The sequence below is a fragment of the Pteropus medius genome, unplaced genomic scaffold, assembly GCF_902729225.1.
Source record: "Pteropus medius unplaced genomic scaffold, Ma_sr-lr_union100, whole genome shotgun sequence".
In the NCBI taxonomy this organism is placed as follows: domain Eukaryota; kingdom Metazoa; phylum Chordata; class Mammalia; order Chiroptera; family Pteropodidae; genus Pteropus; species Pteropus medius.
Window position 1 is genome coordinate 15,701,336 of NW_024340692.1, and position 14,671 is coordinate 15,716,006.

Consider the following 14,671-nt stretch of genomic DNA (forward strand, 5'->3'; position numbering starts at 1 on the left):
CTTTTCTCTTACTCTTAGATAAAAGTCCTTAGTTACAAACATAGTTTCTAACCTGAGACTAGAATGTCTAGCTCAAGATATTAATCAAAACTCCACCTTATCTTAAATGGGAAATCTTCCCTCAGCTAGGGTATGCTTCAGGCTGGTAGCCTGTAGAGGCCAAGAAGGGGAAGGATGCATGGTTGGTTTTCCTCTCCACTTTGTGCCACTTTTCTTTTCTTATCCCACCCCAGCTGGCTAGCCAGTATCTGAACTCTTGAGGTTTGGAGGAATGGCAAAGTATAAGGAAACTCTCATTGAACTGATATTGTTGTAAGCTGGCTTCATGAGTTCTGTGCCTGGCGGATAATCAATACTGACGCTTTTCTTAGGTCCTTTGGAACAGGGTCTCAAAACTCCGGGCCTTTGACTGATACCGCTTTGTGGCCTGTTAGGAGCTGGGCTGCACAGCAGGAAGTGAGTGGTGGACAAGCGAGCGAAGCTTCATCTGTGTTTGCACCCAGCTTTAGCATCACCTCCTCAGCTCTATCTCAGATCATCAGGCATTAGATTCTCATAGGAGCACCGGTCTCTGGTGCCAGAAAGGTTGGAGACCGCTGCTTTGGAAGATTGCTTTCAGGGAGACTTCTCTTCTATAGGTCATTTCACCTGGATCATACATATCTATTCCTGTTGTTCACTTGTGACTCATTTGCAGCCCCCTCCAGTTTCCTGTTTCTATGATCTTCTGCTCTATAAGCCACCTTACTGGACAGGACTCCAAATGACACTTGATTGATTCGCTCCCATGTGGCCCACATCTAATCCACTGAAAATGCTCAGAAATCCCTTGACCGTCCCGGGATTCTGGTCAATCCCAACACAACCTCTAGCTTGGTGCCCCAGGTTGTTTAACATCCTTGGTCAGGAGTCAGGCAGCATCCTTGCATCTCCTGGTTGCAGAAAAATCATCATTTTAAACTCTCTGAAAGATGTCTTAGAAGTCTTGAAAGGAAGAGGCAGCCCTCCCTCATTTACTACCCACCCCTCGTTCCCCAACCATAGGCAGAAATGGGACCTCTCCTTTGAAAAATCCACTCCAAAACAACAACAAAAAATTTCTTCAAAAATTCTATGGGATCCAAGAGTTATGGAAGTGGTTCTCAGACTTTCCTTGGTAAATTCTGCTCATGGTGATCTGGTTTTGGAATATCATATTTGTTGTATTTGGTTATCCCAGTGAACCTTATATTTCAACATACTGTTACTCTAGCTTTAGATATCCTGCCGTTTAGCCACATTTAGGGAGGCCATAGTTCAGGGCATTCTCTTCCCTAGATTAGGAACTCTTGGAGACAGGAGTAGATTATTGGAAAATGATACAGTTGATGCTTTATTTTATCAGTAAATTTATTTCAATGTATAATATACATAGATATGAGTACACAATGATAAACATATAGCTTGATGAACTTAACAAAGTAAACACACCTATGAACAAATACCCAGATCAAGAAAGAGAATATTACCAGTTTCCATAAGGCTCTATCATAACTTTTCCCAATTGAGTTCTTCTCAGGGTGACTAATACCCTGACAACACCACACATACGTTTTTATCTGCTTTCGAAGTCTATATAAGTGGAATGATTTCTGTCTGGTCACTTTATGTTTCTGAGATTCATCCGTATTATTGCCTTAAGTTGAAGACCATTCATTCTCATTACTGTGTGGCCATGATATGAATAAACCTGGACAGTTAATATTTGACAATGACTCTCTTAAGGTAGCTCAAAGGTTGACTGTGGCCTCCCCAGGCCTTTGATTCCAACCTGAATCCACAGGAGGACTCTCAGGTCACTCAAATGACTTGCACTGGGTGTCAGGACAAAGCAGTAGAATTCTTTGTGATTTAGAAAAATTATATACAAGGCTCAGCTCTTTCAGCTCTTTCAAGAAAAATTGATTATTCCTCCTATTCTTTATATTTTATTCCATCAATCTGCTCTTTTAATTTGTCTAACTTAAAAGCATAGAATGGAAAAAACCTCACGTCTTCTAAGAAACATTTTGCATAAATTCTGATAACAGCTGTGTGAGTTTCTGTTTTTTCAGGAATTATGATCACGAGAAGTTTTATCACATAGCTCCCTCCCCTCAAATTGTAACTGTTTCAGTCACAGTAACAACTGAAGATAAAAAATACTTTTCTGAATATATTTTGTGTTGTACTTTATAATTATGTAATGGAATTATTTTGTTTAAAACAAAAGGCTTCAAAACATGATAAATTTTTATCTGAGACTTAGATGACCTTTTAACTTATATTTAAATAAAAATTCACATTTTAAAATTCCATGACGAAATTCAGTAAGTATTTTGAAAAGTTGTCAGAGTTTACTTCATGGATTAACATCCACACCACAGTTTAAACGTTGGAGTTAAAATATTATCTATGCTCTGAATAATAAATGAAAAGCACTCGAAATTTGTCTTTTATAAAATCCTGATTGACAAACATTAAAATATCATTAGAACATTATTTTAAATGAGAAAATCTTTTCATTCAGACAGTTATATGTATGATTTCATTCATTCATTCAACAAAATATTTATTGAACATCTACTGTGTGCCAGGCATTACCTTAGGCTATAGACATGTCACATGAATAAGGTTATTTCAGAAGAAAATCAAAGATGGGGGAGGATTAGTATCAAAAAACTAAAGCCAGGAAAATAGAAAGAGTTTTTTAAAGATCCTTTTGGTGATACTTAAAGCTACTAGTGATTAGAGTTTCCTTTTCAATTGACAAGTGAATCATAAAAGTGAATGAACTCATGGTTCTTCAGATAAAAGCAAAGTCAGAGTTGTAATTTCTGTTCCTTGGACACAGTTGTTGACCAGAAACACTTAGTTGGGGGATGGTCAGTAGCAGAATTATAAAGCAGGCCTATTTGTCTTCAAACATTCCTGAGCTAGCTTTTAATTCTCTTGTAAAAACGCAAAATTGTCTTTTGAGTAGGAGTGACCAGTTGAATATATGCATTTACTTTGGCTTTTTCCTGAAACCTAATAAAATAACAGTAAAGGAATTGTTTTTTAAGACAGAACTCCACAATAAAGATGAGATTAGGAAGGAAGACAAGCACTTTTTGCAATTTAGAAGCCATGTAGACAAGAGGTACCTCATTTAACAGACCTGAGAAAGGGATCTGTGATTGCAACACAGACCTCCCAAAAGGCTTGGGAATTTCAAGTACCTCTGGAAATGGGGATAAAAGTGGGGTTAAAAACAAGAGGACTGGTTTGTAAGTCTGTTTGAGACATGGTTAAATTCCTAACGTCTGTATCCAACCCTGTATAGCCAGAGAACTGTCCCTCTCCCGGCTTGGCAGAGGCTGGATAAGGCAAAATAGAATCACTTTTGGGGGAAGACTTGGTACATTTGGAGATGGGAATCAATACTGTAAACAGAAGAAGGTGGTTTCGGTGAATATTTACAGCAATATTTATAACCTAATAAAATCCCAAGTCTTTTACCTCCATTCTAATTTTATTGTACTAGGGATTGGAATGTTCTTCTCCAGGTTATCTGATCATCTGGAGGAAAAACATAAAGATACTGACGTCACAAGTGCCCCAACTAAATGGCCCAGCCAGATGACCCCAAACCGAAGCCAGTAGTCAAAAAGGCTGACCCATGACACCAGAACTTCTGAGAAGCCTTTTTATTACCTCACTTTTAAGTTTGAGTAGACAACCAAAGATTATCAGACATTTAAGGAAAATTGCCAACATGAAAGGTAAAGGCCAAACAAACAAACAAACAACACAACTTGGAAAAAGCAATGACTATGATGAGATCAGAAAACTAACCGTTAATATCCACAGAGGAATAAGAAGTGATATCGTACCTATGAAACAAGAATATTTTTTATTTTTAAAAGGAACATTCAGGGAATAAAGGGGTGCTCTGGAAAACTGTAAAAAATATATGGTAGCCAAATAAAAAATTCAAAGAAAGTTTGGATGATAAAGTTGAGCAAATCTCCTAGGCAGCAGAGCAAAAAGACAAAGAGATGGCGGAAAATAAGAGTTAAACAAAAAAGAAAGAAAGACTATTATAGGACCAGAACAAGTTCAACAGCTACATAAGAGGAGTTCCACAAAGGAAGACAGAGAAAATGGAAGAAAGAAAATCATCAATAAAATAATTCCAGAAAATTCAAGGAGAGGACATGAGTCTGCAGATTGTAAGAGCTACTGAATGCCCAGACAATAGATGAAATTAGATTCACTCCAAGGCATATTATTGCGTAATTTCAAAACCCTGGTGTATTCATTTGCTAGGGCTGCCCTGACAAAAATCACAGAATGGGTGAAGATAACAACATAAATTCGTTATCCCACAGTTCTAGAGGCTGAAGTTTCAAGATCAAGGTATCATAAGACCCTAGGATAGATTTTCGTAAGAGTGTGAAATTGAAGGAATAGCTGATCCTTTTGAACATATGAAAAGGATATTTAAATAAGTGTTTAAGAGTTTGAGATGAATTGGTGACAAGTACATGATAGCAAGCAAACAAAATTAAAAGAACCAAAACAAGAAAAGTATTAATTTCAGGAAAAATAAACATTTGAGTAGGAAAGAAAACTCATAGAACACTGTGAGGCTCAAATGAATATCATGTACAGTCATAATAATGTTAAATATTAATCCAATCAAGATAAACATATTGGAAGTGTGAGGAGATGGAAATAGCGATGTGTATTGGGTGAGGGATGAGAAAGTCTTAAATTTTCCTATGTACAAATCTGTGGTTATGTAAAAAATGATCAATCTGTACACTTAAGATTAGTGGGCTTTATTCTGTTTGTTATGGCTCGATTAAAAAAAAATACCAACAATTATCTTAGGTTCGACCTGAGATAAGCAAACTCAAATGCCCAATGGGACTAGACAAGGAGTTTAAATACTGAAGCAGTCTTAGAATGATTGAATATGGAATAGGTGAGGACTTGGCAAACTGAAAACAAATGCTCTGCTCTTCAAGTGGACTGCCACTTCTTAGCTCCAAGTATGGAAACATGGGCCTTGTATTACTAGATTTAAGGATTTTTCAAAAGAAGTGGATATATAAATTTTTACAAATGTAAATGTCCTGATTTTTAAAACATTGTTTTATGCAAAACAATGCGGGCTACCTTTGGCTTATATGCTGCCAGTTGGCACTCTAAAAGAGTGAAGCTTTATCATGCTCATTTGAAGGGTATAGGAAAGACTCAATGTCCCTGAAATTATATTGCATTGGGTTAGTAAAATTGGCTCTGGATGAAAATAATTTTAATTAGCAAATTTTAATTAGCAAAATATTTTTAATTAGCAAATTAGAGTGAAGACCTATAAAATTAACAAGCCAAAGCAAAGCAAAGTAAAGCAAAACAAAGCAAAACAAAGGAAAGAAACAAAACCTCTGGACCTTAATGTTTTTTCCAAGGCAAGATGACATGATAAAATCAGAATTACTTGGTGCTTGAAAGATACCAAAATTATGCCTTTGACTTTATATATCCAGAGAGAAATTTTAATTGGGATGACTTTTATGAATTAATTGAAGATCTAAAGCAACTGGATCATTCAGGTCCTGCTAATATGTAGAATATCCAAAGTCCATTAGTCTAATGTCAATGAATGACGTGCCATTTCTCTTGACTTCTAAGCTGGTCAGTGTCCTGTGTCAAATACCAAAATGCATTAAATTTAAGTCTTCTTATTCCTAAACTATCTATGTCTGTTCATGTACAGGAACAAGGGTAAAAAGTCAAGCAAATAAATAATGAGAAAAAAAATAGTGTATTGTATACACAAAGACATAGAACACATCAGGGGTTGCCTGGGGCCCAAGGTAGAGAAGAGATTGATTGTAAACAGACACAAAGAACCTTTTTGAGATGATGGAAGTGCTCTAAAACTAGATTGTGGTGATTGTTTCACAACCTGTAAATATATTAAAACTCTTTGAATTGCACATTAAAATTGGTAAATTTCATGCTAGGTAAATTATACCTTGATAAAGCTGTAATTTTTTAAAAGAATAATGGGTAATAAAATTAGTGGGCTAAAGCATGATGAAAAATAAAGTATTTACATAGTTCAAACACTAACTACTTATTAACTACAATAGGAAAAATAGTAACATTATAGTGGAGAAACCTGGCAGGCACCACTTCAACCAAGTGATCAAAGTTAACATCACCAGTAAAGAGATGCATAGATATCATGTGACCTCTGAAGTGGTGCACAGAGAAGGGTAATAACATCAATTTGTGGTATTCCTGCCAAAAATGCATAACTTGAATTTAATCCTGAGGAAGCATAAGAAAAAGTAAAGTTGGGGGACATTCTACAATGTAACTGATAAGTACTCTTAAAAAGTGTCAAGGTCATGAAAGACAGACTGAGCAATGCCCTTGATTAGAGTAAGCCAAGGAGATGTGATGACAAAGTGCCATGAGAGATCCCACACTGGATCCTGGTTCAGAAAATGGACATTAGTGGGACAACTAGCAAAATTTGAATAAGGTCTGTAGATTACTTAATAGCATTGTGTCAGCGTTAATTTCCTGCTTTTGATACTTGTACTGCTATTGTGTGACATATTAAAATTAGGGAAAACAGGATGAAGGGTATATGAGAATCTCTATACTATTTTGAAACTATTGTAAATTTTTTTGAAATAGTTTCAAAATGAAAAGTTGAAAAAGTTTAAAAGTTTTACTTTTCAGCTGGGAAAGGGGCAATAGATTAGTAAGAAATTAATGGTGAAGTGATAACCAAAATTCTACCCATTGCTCAAAAAACAATAAGACAATAAATTGAAGACACATTTTTAAATAAGGTACTAAAAATAAATATTATTATATTAACCATCCTCTCTTTACCTTTCCTCCCCTTCCTGTGGAAACACACTATACATACTATTCTGCATTTTTCTTTTTCTACCTAAGAACATATCTTTTTAGTGACTCTTGTATTAGTCTAATAAAACATTTCAAACCTAAATTTCTGATTCTGCTTTGCTTAATATTAAAAGAGAAATAATGGGTCACAAATATTTGTTGCAAACCTTGGAAAGACAGAATATTATTGACTCAAGAACTTTCGGAATTCAAAGTATTCTTCTCCTCAGTAAAGATACTAAAGTGAATTTTATATTCTGGTGACCACAGAAGCACAATGAACAAAGAGCACTGGCCAGGTAGGGCAAAGGTCTATGTATGCTCTGTTTCTCTTACAGTAAATAATTTTTCTCTTCAATGTTTACTGAAAAAGAGTAATTAGCTCTCCAGGAGAGTCAATTGTTAACTTCAAAGTTTTTACTTAATCTCCCAGAATGTAACCTTTCACTTTAAAGCATATAATGACCAGAAAGCGTATAAACATGTTGAATAAAGAAAATCATAATTAGTTATTTAATCTATAGGTTATATGTATTATAGGAAATTAATTGTGTTTAACTAAGCTTTATGTGAATTTACCGCACTTCTGATCAAAATCTACCATTTTATACTGTAGTTTCTCTAGTTAATCAGAAGGCTTCATTCAGACTCTTTCTGTCCAACTTTTTCTTGGGGGTTATTCAAAATAAAGGTGCTTCTAGCAGTCTCATATGTAAATACAAGGCAAAGCCTTACTCAACTGTAGTATTTCTATGGATAAGTGAGCCAAATTTACTTAGCTAATCCCCTATAGGTGGATAGTTAGGATGTTCCCAATATTTTACCTTTAAAAAAATACTATTATGAATGTCATAAATGGCTACAGATGTATATATATGATAAATTCCTATCAGTAGAGTTTCTAGGTCAAATGTATATGCAATTATCATTTTGATAGATATTTTAAAATTTGCCTCCCATAAAATTTACCTTCCTCTGATATATAAATATCTTTATTTAAAAATGTTTAATTTTCATGTTAAAAATTGTAGATGCCTTTGTAACTAATGATATGATACAAAGATTTTTTTAAAAATAAAAGGTAACCATTTATCCTCTTCCCCCATTGCCCCTGTCATCTATCCCACCTCACTGAGGTAGCCCACAGTATTACAATGATGTGTATTCTTCCAAACATATTGTTTCCATATGCATATGTCACCATACACATACATATACATATATACTCATACCTACTTGTACATATATAGTCATTTTTGGTTTTAATTTTTACTGAAATGAAATCATACTATATACATTACAAGCAAATTACTTGTTTACCTCACATTTATTATTGCTATTATTCTACGAATCAGTTATTCTACAAATCAATACTCATATATTGTTATTCTACAAGTCAGTACTCATATATATATTACTCTTGCTATTATAATTTTCTGCATACATATATATGCATTTACATATATTCAAATACATACAATTTTATCTAAACAGAATTATAATATAAATCCATATTTTATTTTTGTATTTTATACATGCTATTTTTAAGGTCTGTTTTCTGTAGGCGGGAGAAGGACTTGCTTCTCCCAACCCTTTGCATCTGCCACCCATATCATCTATTCCCTCTCTCTCAAAGGCAAACCATATTGACAACTTGATTATGATCTTATAATTACATGTATTTATATAAATACCATTTCTATACATACTTTATATTAGTGCATAAAGAAGTGTGCTACAGCTTAACTTTCTGTCGCCATCGTCATAACTAGTTTGTGTGGTTTATAGCATTTCATAAACAAAAATATATGAAGTAAAAACATTATGATGTAAAAGTATATAGATTAATATTCTGTCTACTAATAGTTTTTAGTAGTGTTATGCAGGGCTTTGAAGAGATAACTTAAACACAAAGCAGCACTATAATCAAGATTCGATATGTAAACTCATTTTTCTCTAAGTAGCAACTCAGAAATAAATTTTAATCTGTATATTGTAGACTGCTGTCAAAAATTCACTAACTACAACCAAATTATGAAAGTCCATACGTAAATATATACATAGTAAACACATAATCCCAAACATAAGTTTTTTATAAAATACAGTATATGCATGGAATATCATTCATTATAAGTAACCCAGAACTGTTGACAAGAAATTAATACTATAATTAACTAAATTTAAACCTTAATATTTTACAACTGCACTACATTAATTTTCTTTTTTGCACTACACCAATTTAATAAGAGAAGCTAGAGACTCTATCAAGCTGGAATAGGAATACATTTTATTACCAAATGCATAAGCTTTAGCTTAACAGAATAATTTACTATTTTTTGAGAATCTGTTGAATTTACTTCCTGAGCATGTTTTGGAGAGGTGGTTAATCAATCTATATATTTCTTACAAAGATAAGATGAAATAGTTATAATACATCTCTATTAAGGAATACCATGAAGTGGTTAAAATTGAATGACGTAGTTCTAAATCTAGTGAGAAGGAAAAATGATCAGCACATATTGTTAAGTGAAGAAAGCAAGTTCTGGAATACAGCCTATTTGTACATTCGTATTTATATTAAAAACAAAAACTACATATATATACAAATGCTTAGAAAAATTTCTGACTACCATGAGAGTGGCAGAGATAGTATTAGACAAAAAAAATTCTTGACTAATGTCATTAAATTACTCACAGTGGTTACATAATATCAGTTAAAAGGAATGAGACTGAGTGAAAGAGATATTCACTTTTGACCTTAAATACTTTAGTACTGTTTGAATTTTTTAAAATTAGAACACATTCAGGTGTTACTTACAATGTTTTAAAGACTATTAAACAAATAAGCCCCTCTATTCATTAGATTTAGTTTTATTAGCATAAACAGAAATTTAAACAACATAAAAGGCCATTTTCTTCTCTTGCAGCTCTTCTCCATGCAGTCTTAAGCCTGCAGGCTGCTTCCAGGTCCCTGCTCCCCCACCTCTAGCTTTGGCTCCCATTCTCTGTAACCAAGAAGTGCTCTAGCCATCATCATTCCTGTATCCCAGGCAGCAAGATGAGGGAAGGAAAGAAGGAAGGTAGATTCCAGGAAACTGCCGCATGACACTCTGCATACATTCCATCAGCCAGAACATCTCTACATGGCCATACCTAGCTGCAAGGTGGACTGGGAAGTCTAGCATAGTCTTTATTCTGGAGGCTGTGTACCTAGCTAAAAAGCAGGAGTTCAGCTATTGTGAAAGGGGAGGATGAGTAATATAGCATCTAATGCAGGAAATTTCAAATTATTATACATGTAAGTTTGGAATGACTGCAAAAATAATGTAAAGGTAATTTGTAGAAGAAGTAAGTATACTGAAGGATGTTGATGTTAAGGAAGTTCACTAAAGAAAGATTATGTAGTTAAGGTGGAGATCTGGAAGTGGCTAGGTGGCTTGAATGTATCTGCAGCCATGTATTTGGAGCAGCCTACCCTGAGACTCAAGGGTAGAAACAACATTAAAATAAAAAGAGGAAGGAAAGTAAACCAATCTAAAGAAAGTTCTAAAATCTTTCTCCATAAGTGAAATTGAGGTGCCTAATTGAGAGACAGAACTATTGGACTCAAAAGACCCTAACCTTGAAACTAGGAAGATCTGGCTTTGCTGACAGCAGGATGTTTCAGATAAGTGCAACTAAACACTCTTTGAGAAGATTTGGAAGAAAGAATAATATTTCATTTTTGTTTATGTGCCTTTAATTTACATTAAGAAATCATGATCAGGTGCCTGTGGATTTTGGCATATACTTCTCTAAAACTATAAAAGTTAGAAAGTGAAACTTAAAGCCACAAATGTCACTTTTAAATTTCTATTGATAGTAGAAGAAGATATTATTTAGTCTATCTCCTAAACTATTATGACATAAATCATTGCACATTTTTTTTTTATCTTTGCTTAATACCTACTCCTTGCCTGATAGTATATTTTAGAGAGAATAGTGCACCACTCCATTTGGCCAGCCTTCAGGCTTTCAATAGTGTTTTCTTTTTTAAAAAATTTTATTTCGTGGTATACATTTATAAGGACTGGACTGTGAGCTAAGCCTTAGTATGGTTTACCAGCCTAAGGTAATGAATTCAAATAATATTACTGACAGCCTTTGAAATGAAAGTCACATTCTCTAAAAGCATTGAAATTTACATCTTTCACCTGCCAGCCTTCTGCAATAATCTGAGGAAAAAATATAATTTCACGTCCTTACAATTTTATATCTTAACAGAGTACTCTATGATACTTGAATATTGATATTCTATCTTAACTAAAGAGGTTGCCAGAGTAAAAGTCCTTGGCCTCTGACCTTTCAAGATGCTCCCACTAAGTTCATGTGCATGTAATAAAAATAGCAAATAAACCAATGTGTCAAGCATTTAAGAAATCTTTTGTTTATTTATTTGTCAATCATAGCTAGATAAGAGGAACTGAGTTAATTTTGAAACTCTCAGTTTCCTTTCCTCTAAATCAATAGCTATTGCTGGCCACTAGCGTGTTCTTTCCTTTTGCAGAAAGTTGCAAAATTAAGAGAAACAAACAAAACCAAGTTGGCATTATTAGCTCTCTTCTGATTTGGATAAAGTTATAATCTACATTTTTTTCTCGTGGTAATTATAATAACTATTCAAAGGAAGAAAATGAGACAAAAGGGAAGAGCAGGGAATTGTACTAAAGAATATATGGCAGAGTTATTGCCAGGAAGCTGAGCTACAGGAACCCAGACAGCTTGAGAGCTTCTCTGTTCTGCTTTGTTCCAACACAGGGGGGCTCCTACCCCAGTGCAATAACTCAAATGCTGCCTAAATCAGGTCTCTCCAAGGGCGGGTATCAGTGCCCTTGGAGAAATTGTTTAAGCTTCTGAGTTTCAGAACTTCCTCTGAATTCTTAGTACCAACGTAACTCTTGTACCTAATCCTTTAAGGTCAGAATGTTGTTGCAATGGTGAATGATTTACAAACTAAGTTTAAAATAGCAAAGATGACCTATTTTTGCAAAAATTTCATTTAATTCAGCTTACAAGATAGTACACATCAGCTTAGATAAGTAGTTGGCAAACTATGGATCGCTGACTCTTTCTGTACAGCCTGCAATCTAAGAATAATTTTTACATCTTTTTACATTTCAATAGGTTGAAAACATTTTAAAATATTTCATGACATATGAAATTATTTGAAGTTCAAATTTCAAAGTTTTTGGAAATTTGTTTTCTCTCTTATTATATAAGTACCTACATGATAACCTCAACTTTCTCTATTGACTTGTAAAGTCTACAATATTTATTACCTGGCTCTTTACAGAAAAAGTTTATAGATCCCTGGTTTAGAAGAGCATGAAATTTAATGTCAAGCAGACTTGGATTGATCACCAATCACTTGGATTGCTACCATTTACTAATTGTATGACCTCGAGCAGGATATTTAACTTTTCTAAGCCTCAGTTAGTTTCCTTATCTATAAAATGGGCATACAAATATTTATCTTGCAGTGTTAAATGAGATAATGCATTTCATGTGCTTAACACAATGCCTATCAGATGGTAAGGGATCCACACGTTATTATTGTTGTTGATGTTTTACCATAAAGCGACTGAGACTAAACAAAATTGCAAAACTTGAGGGAATGTTAAAGTTATATTAGAAACTCTAATAGATTCTACACTATTATACTTAGGGAATTTTAAAAGTCATTTTAAAAGGAATTTTGGGTTAAATAACAAAAACAAAGTCTCACTCAAAATAGAATGGATAAAATTGGTAAGTCCTGTATTAAGATAGAAGTAAAAACAGTCATACTCAGATGTGTAGGGAGAGTTGATACTGCAAGCCATATATCTGAATAAGTCAAAACTTTTGCCTCTTCAGACATATGCTTGCTAAATTCTGTCCAATTACTAGTTAGAAAAGAAAATGGCAGAACTCCACAAAATTCATAGATAGATATCTTGATGGAAAGTATTATGGAAACAGACCAAAGGAACATTTTTATTAAGCTGTAATCTTCATACTTGTACTTAAGGATGGCTCAATTAGGGAATTAGCACAAATAGGTTCTATTCAACTCTGTTCAGAAAGCCAGAACTTAAGATTTCTGGAGGCAGGAACTGAAAGCAGTGCTTCTCTGCCAATTCACACTGGCACCACCACATTTTGATGCACAGAGGAGCCTTTAACTTTTTTTTTAATAGCAGCTTTATTGGGATAAAATTCATATTCCATATAATACACTTATTTAAGCTATACATTTCAGTAGTTTTTAGTATATTCAGAGTTATATTACCATCACCACAATCAATTTTAGAACATATTCATCCTCCCAAAAATGTATCCATTAGCAGTAACTCCTCTCAGTCCCTCAGTCCCTGGTAATAACTAATTTATTTTCTGTTTCTGTAGATTTGCCTATTCTGGACAGCTTTATGGAATCATGCAATATATGGTATTTTGTGAAAGCCTTTCACTCAGCATAATGCTTTCAAGTTTAATTCATCTTATAGCAGGTTATCAGCATTTGTTGACTGTGAGATAATTTTCTATTGTACGAATATACCACATTTTGTTTATCCATTCATCAGGTGATGAATATTTGGGGAGCTTTAACTTTTGACCACTGGGTAAAACTTTTTGCCCTGATTGAAGCTACATACTATTACAGCAATACTCAGTCACTATGCCTGAGTCGGCCTTGTAGGGCACAGGTTTCTCTTGGTGAGAGATAAGTGATGTTAATAGCATTCAGCCAGAGCCATGTAAAGGAATCTGCAAGAATGTGCCGGAAGAATAAAATATATAAGAGAAGGTGGTCAGGGCCCTAACAGTTTCTGTTCAGGCAGTAATACAGTGCTGAAGGATCACTGAGTGCTGTTCATAAGAGCAAAATCTGAAAACAATTGACCTGAAATGGATAAATTGCTGTATAGTCACATAGAACTGTAGAGTATAATACAACGATGGAGTTGAAAAGTATAGCTAACCCCAGGAGTACATATTTCGTATGATACTCTTTTTATGAAGTTCAAAGACAAGCAAAACTAAACAGCATATTGTCTAAGTACATATATACATGATAAAACTAAAAAGAAAAGAGGGAATGAGCAATCACCCATAATCAATTCATGATAGTGATTACTATCTTAGGGGAGAGGCAAATGGTTGGAATAGAAAAGGGGCACATAGATATATGTAATTTATTGGTAATGTTTTTAGGTTAAGGGTGAAGGTAAGAGAGTTAATTATAAACATATAAGTACAAAGGAGAATTATCATGGATTAATGATGAGAGAGTATCACGAACCAAAGAATATAATAAATTAACTCAGCTTACCTAAGGTCCAAACAAAAAATGACAAAGAACAATAAATGAAAGTAATGCATGTACATTGTAAAAATTTGGATATACATTTAAAATATATAATTACAAAAAAAGAGAAAGGTTTCGCTGGTTATTTCTTCAGGTAGAACAATTATAATTAATATTTTATTGTTATAGCCTATTTCCCACCCCCATGAATTTAAAAAAAAAATAATGATACTAAAAAATGACAAGTTGGTAAAGTCTTTGCCCTTTGGGAACTCTTTAAACCAGGTTACTCATTCCTGGCCTCAGCCCTACCTACCATCATCCATTGGCCATTTAAGGCTGCAGGCGCTTAGAGTGACAGAGTCAAAGCAGGGCTGGTCAATGAGTCCTGACAACTCCCTG